The sequence below is a fragment of the Pinus tabuliformis genome, chromosome 3_1 (genome assembly GCF_031772625.1).
Source record: "Pinus tabuliformis cultivar Carrire ecotype Pingquan chromosome 3_1, CPIR1, whole genome shotgun sequence".
In the NCBI taxonomy this organism is placed as follows: domain Eukaryota; kingdom Viridiplantae; phylum Streptophyta; class Pinopsida; order Pinales; family Pinaceae; genus Pinus; species Pinus tabuliformis.
The window spans coordinates 165931592-165938195 of NC_142301.1; the positions used below are offsets into that span (position 1 = coordinate 165931592).

General features: G+C 38.4%; 1 pseudogene; it reads left to right on the top strand.

Annotated features, from left to right (window-relative positions):
• The first annotated feature begins 5353 nt into the window (after positions 1-5353).
• LOC149186312 (uncharacterized) lies at positions 5354-6283 on the top strand (annotated as a pseudogene).
• Positions 6284-6604: the final 321 nt, after the last annotated feature.

The window sequence follows — 6604 nt, forward strand, 5'->3', positions numbered from 1 at the left end:
AGCGGGCTCTGGAGTGAACTCTTGGTTTCATCCAGGTCCTTGGGCACTTTGGCCTTCCCTTTTTGCAGCGGGATATATGTGGGCAGTTTTGTCACAGAGTGTGTAGGTTGAATATCCTCCTCCATACCTTCGTCTTCTTCTACTACGATGATAAGGGCCTGAAAATCTTCTTCTTCCTCATCTGTGTCTATTTTGATAGCTTTCCCCTTCTCTTTCATTGATAGCTTGCTATGCAACGGGTTCCTCAGGGACACGTGTATGGGATCCATTTCCTGCTTATCCTTCTTAGGTCATGGAGTACGCAGTGATTTAGGGATATCTGCCACAACCCCGACACCTTCTGGAACATCCTCCACAGTTGAGGTTTGTACAGCCTTGTTAGCAGTTACCTCTTCTATTCCCAAACCATCCTTAGTTGTTGTCATCATTCCTGGGTTGTAATCTGTCACTCATGAATTTAGGAGTTGAATTAATGCTCGACTCACAATGCTCAGGGCTCTGTTCAATCGCTCAATTTTCAAATGACTAAGTGTTGTTTGCTGGGTAGCCCTTTGTGTTTTATAGTGCCTTTTGAATTCAAATTTGACTATTTCCCCCAATTCCAATTCATTAATGCTTTCTTGGCGACAGATTTTCCCAAGTCTTTCCCATAAATTATGTCTTAAATGTCCGTCGCCCACTCCATTTGGCCTTAAGTCGGTCATCCCATTTTGAATAGTGACTTCAATGGTCGCTTTCTGGCCAATCCGCACAGCAGCGCTGTCCCCCGTGCGTGATCGCGGATGTTGTGATTCTATATTTCTGCGTGCATCTCCAACATCGTACAGCTCTCAAGCAGGATAGTTTATAGTCCCGCGGTCCCTTCCAATTGCTCGGAGCGCTAAGACTGTCCTTATCCTGGCTAGTCAAGTGGTCGCACCAGCTGTGTGGGGCTCCATTTTGTGCTCCATCACAGTTCTTAGAGAATCCCACCCTCTCTAATTGCGCACTTCCTTATTTGCAACGTGCTACCCTGGTCCTTACACTTAGCAATATGTGGTCCAAGCCAAGGCATCAGACTAACCAATTCACGACGATAGTTCTCAAACTTGTCAATATGATCATACGCACCTTGCTTTACCATCCTAGTTTTTTTGGTTAGAAACACTTCCTTTATTTTATCTTCCAGCTTCTTGACCTTTGCGTCCATCAAAGCACATTTCTCTCGTAACCGTACCCTTTCCTTTTCAAGTTCACAAAGCTTGAGGTTTCCCTGTTGGATTTCTTCCTCAAGTCTCATGTGTTTTGTCTTTGGCGGCTGTGTTATTCCTTCTTTCCAGGCTTCGTGAATCGTCGTATCTACGGGTGCTTCCATGCGTAAACCAAGTGCTACATGCTCCATAGGGATTACAACATCTACTTCATACTTCAGCATCGGAATTGCCCGTGTGGTCAGGGTTTTGCACATGGTCCTATAAGCCTAGAGAACTGTTGGTATGCACAGGTCCCAGTCAGTGCGTCTCACATGGTGGACCGTTTTCAATACTTCACACACTTTTTCAAAGGCTTCCACGTGAATAATCTTTAGCACGCTTGGTCTTATCATACTTTTTCATTCACGCCATCTTCTTGCCCTCTCCTACTTTCCAGTCCCGTTTCCTATCACGAGGATGGTGTGCGTTCATGCAGGTTGCGTACCATACACTTGTACCCATCTAGAGAGGTGGGCACATAGGTTGTTTCATCCATCATACTTAGCTTTCATCAGCATTTGAGGCTTTCCAAACCACATGAGCATCATCCTTCTGCATTCCCGCCAATCCTTGAAACTGTAGAGCGGCGATTTTCCTCTACAGCTTCCTTGAAACAGCTAGTCTTGAAACAGCTAGTCTTGCACTGATTGACCATGTTCACAAACGGAACATGATTTCCAATCAACAAGGAAGCCTCATCCAATTGAGAATCGATTAAAAGCAACTGAATTCCTTGACATGGAAGTTCTTAGCATCCATTGAGATTTGAGAGATGTTACTGTCCTTTATAGAGAAGTATTGGATTAGTTTATAAATTTTAATGCACAGGATGTCGCTTTCAATAAAATGAACCTAAGGATGATGAGCTTTATAGGTGCAGGCAGGCTTCTCCATTCTCGTATCGTTAGTATCAATATATTATTAAAAAACATGTAAAGTCAACATGCAAAGTCATATGGCATACATTTGATGCCAAACTTGCAAAGTGCTCCTTGAAGCTCACAGTACAATGATGTATTTTTTTTAATAATTTAAAGCGTGACCCAATGATCACTTGAGGACCATCAAACAACAATGAGCACACACTAATTATTATGCTGCAACATTCACAACAACAGCCATATCGTTGCTCTCCATGATTGCGTTGAATTCATTGATTATAGGTCGCCTTCAATGGCATAACAAGTGAGGCACAACTAGATTTCACAGTTGCCTTCAATTGCATTTTACATTTGGGGCTAGCACATTATTCGAAGTTAGGGTATTGATTTATTTCGCACCAAATTTAAGGTGGAATGGAGATGAGTTTTCTTTAATGCCAAACACTAATATGGAAGTGGAAAGGTGCAGGAACTGCAGACTTCTCGCACCTCCTCAAGTTCAATTTGCAAAAATGGAAGATATGTTTGTCTTTTAACCCGAAAAGTAATTCGCCCCAAGTTCATTTTTATTGTTACGGGGCATTTTAATACAATGACAGGTATCTTGTTTTATAACAAATCAATATTATAATGATGATATCTTATTGTTGTGGGGCATTTTAATACAATGACAAGTATCTTGTTTTATAATAAATCAATGTTATAATGAAAATATCTTGTTATGTCGTAATGCATTCTCTTCTAAATGAATAATTTATCTTCAATCTGGTTGAATTTAGGCTCGCTTGTACTGTTGCTTATTGTTGATGCTTTAAACACTTGCTAGAGTTTTATAACTTGTTTGCTTGAACTCTTGATTTCACGCTCGCTTGAAGACAGTTGCTTTGCTTGAATGCTTCACTGACACTTTGTGAATGCTTCAATCAACTTCACACTGGCTTGTCTGTTGTAGATGTTGTGCTTTGAACTTTTGCACTTGATTTTGACACGCTCGCTTACTTGGTTGTTTGAATGACATGCTCGCTTGCTTTGTTGTGTGAATGACACGCTCGCTTTCTTGGTTATTTGAATGACATGCTTGCTTGCTTTGATTGTTTGAATGATGATTACTTTCTAGATGGCTTGCTTGAACTTTCTTGATTGATTACTAACACTTTGTGCTTTCTTGAATGTACTCACTGAATGTGCGGATTTTTAAAAAGGAAGGGTGTCAAACATTGTCGAAAATGCACCCAAGAGACAAATGACAAGTTCAATCTTGATGACTCAATGAAAGACTTACTTGAATTAATGTATTCACCTTAACAATTCAAATTATGGTGTCGGTTACAACCAAGAATGCACCCGTACAATTCAGTTAAAAAATGTTTATCTGCAAGTGATACAAAAAGTGTTGATGATGTTGATGTCGTCTTGGTGTGAAATGCTTGATTTGGTAGCTTCCTTAACTTGATTGCTTTGATTACATGATGTGAAATATGCTTGCTTAGAATATCATCTTATCAAGTTGATGATGTGACGCTTTGTGCTTGTGTACTTAAGCTTGATTACAGGAGCTTGATTAAGCGTTCTTATACTTAAGCTTGCTTATGTGCATGTAGTTGTCTAAGCATAATACAAATAGAGTGTTTTGATAATCTGAACACAAGTCATGCACACGCATTCATTACACACGATGTACCTAAGATCCCCTTATTCAATTTCGGGAGGATCTAGGACACAAGCACCACAAAAAATATTTCTTTATTAAATATTGAAGTACATCAACCTTTCATCTTTTCAACATCTTCGTTGAAATCTCTCAAGCACAATGTTTGAGAACTCCTTGGAGGCAGATTGTCTTCAAAATCTAGATGTTTAGTGATTCAATCTCTCTCAAAGTAAAATATTACTTTGGATTACAGCAATAACTTTCTCTAAAACAAATTCCACTTATCACTCCAAATACAAAAAATCATTTCACCTTATTACTCCAAAATAAAAAAGAATATACATTTAGCACTCCTTGCCTTATATCTCCACAATAAAAAGATTTAATTTTTACTTTCATAAAATTTAAACTCCATTCCCAAAATCTCATACAAGATACTACACCTTATTACATCTCCAAAAAACCTTTTGTTTAAAACTATTACACCTTATCTCTCCATCACTTCAAAATATAAATTACATAAAAAAAAATATACAAACACTACTTATCTCTCCATCACTTCAAAATATAAGTTACATAATAATAATAATAAAACAAAACCACAAAAAATACAAACACTACTTATCTCTTCTTATTTTTTAAATCACATTGAAAAAAGTGAATTAAACTTTTTCTTTAAACATTCACCATAAGTGAATAATGGGAAAATGTGTTTGAAGACTATTCACCATATGTATGAAAACCTTTGTAATTTTTTTGTTTTGGTGCATACCTTTAGGCAAGTCCCTTTTAAACAATAATATGAATGGTTCAAGCTTTTAAAAAAATAACATGAACGTTGAGAAGAAAATTAATGCAACTTTCCTGGAAAATGTTCGTCCTTCAAACAATTGTCTCCTCGAAAACGCTCCAACACTTTGCAATGTCCACCAATCAGCGTGAGGTCAGCTCAGCTCTTCACACAACAGCCCAACTTACCAGGTTTCTAAAAGCCTCCTCCCAAGAGGCAGTCTTCAATGAATTTGATTAAGCACCTGGAGGCATCTCTTCTGCACACGTCTTGCAACACAAGTTTCTTTGTCACTTTGCGCTGACACTCACTTCTTTGATGGATATGCACTTTAATATCCAGTGGATTCCATTGGGCCTCCTCCTTTGTGATAACTTCTCCACGTCTCTACACCCTTTCTTCTGTCCGAGCGCACTTGCAGGTCTTGGTAACACACTCCAGCTTCACTGGATAGGTAGATTATGTCACTCTTTGCCTCACGTTTCCTTTGGAGTTACATTAATAGCCCAGGGCATTGCTCCAGCAAGCTTGTTGAAGAAATTCCCTTCAGCACCTTCAACCACTTCATTAACTTAGCAAAGAAAATCAGCCGGGTGGTCTTGAATAAGTCGTGTCAATCGAGGATTTTGTCTGCTCAACTCTTGAAGCATTGGATTAAGTGCTTTAGAACGGAAACCTGGAGCTCTGCAAAACTTGGATTCGTGCATAACGAAAGGTGGAATCCATCGAAGCAAGTAAGATTTCTGCTATTTTGAGTGCATATTTTGGGCCGTTTGAGGCTTTGTCTACCGAAACATGCATGGTCCTTGTTGTCTTTCCAGTTAAATTTAAGTGCATAATCTTCAATCCTTTCAAAAATGAAATCCTAGAAGGTGGAATTGAAGTTGTAATGAAGACAGGTGTTCATGTAACATGTGGACCAATGGTTGAGGTTTTTATACCATCTCAGAAAATGACAGATTTTGAATTTATACCGGGGGAGAATCCTATTTTTAGAAATAAGAAAAGTTCAAATGTGGAGAAAGGTGGAAAGATAAGATTGAAGGCATTTGCTATCAAATGGCTTGAACAACGCCGAGTATTCCAGGCACTGGGAAGTTTGGAAGGAGATTTTCTAGGACCTATTTTTGATCCTGAGATCTGTAACACGATGGATTCTGAGAGCCCTAAGATGAATATTGGGGATGATGATGAAAATCTTACAGGGAACACTAAGAACAATAATGAGAATCAATCAAAGAATGCTGATATCAATCCTGAGCATCTTTAGGTGAATCCTGATTTGAACCATGAAACGAATTCTGAGATGAATCGGCAAAAAGATACTGATGCAATGGATCCTCAGACCAGTCCTGAGTGTCTGCAGAGGAATTCTGAGATGAATCTGGAAACAAATTCCAAGAAAGATCCGCAACAAAATTCTGAGTTCAGAACTGAAACAATGAATCCTGTGATTAATCTTGTAGATCTTGAAACAATTTCTGAGACGAATCAGTCACAGAATGCTAAGATGAACACCGAGACAATGAATTCTAAGACCAGTCTTGAACAACTTCAAGCGTATGCTGAGATGGATGTGCAACAAATTTCTGACACTGAGATATTGAGCTCGATGGATGGCATGAATTTTAGATACCATCAATGTGCAGTTGAAAATAAAATATCTGCATGCTACCAGTTCTCCAACAATGGCGTGAGATATGAATGTAAACAATGTCTCCCCTTCTGATTACATTGCCACGATCATAATATAATTAATAGGTTTCCATGGAAGACTACCATGGAATCAGTGAGACCTTAAGAACCATTGATGCTCTCATACCACATGAAGAAAACTAATAAACAAATAATACACACTCACACTCATAAAATAAATATTAGAAACATAGAAAAACCGGACATGACAGAAAAGGCATGAGAGACTTTCCTGTAGTCTCTCATTCACATGAATTTCATTTTCATTATTAAAATGATGTTTATGATACATATAGATACATATAGATACATGAAGAAGTTGTTTGAAGATATTGCATCTATCTTGAACAAACTT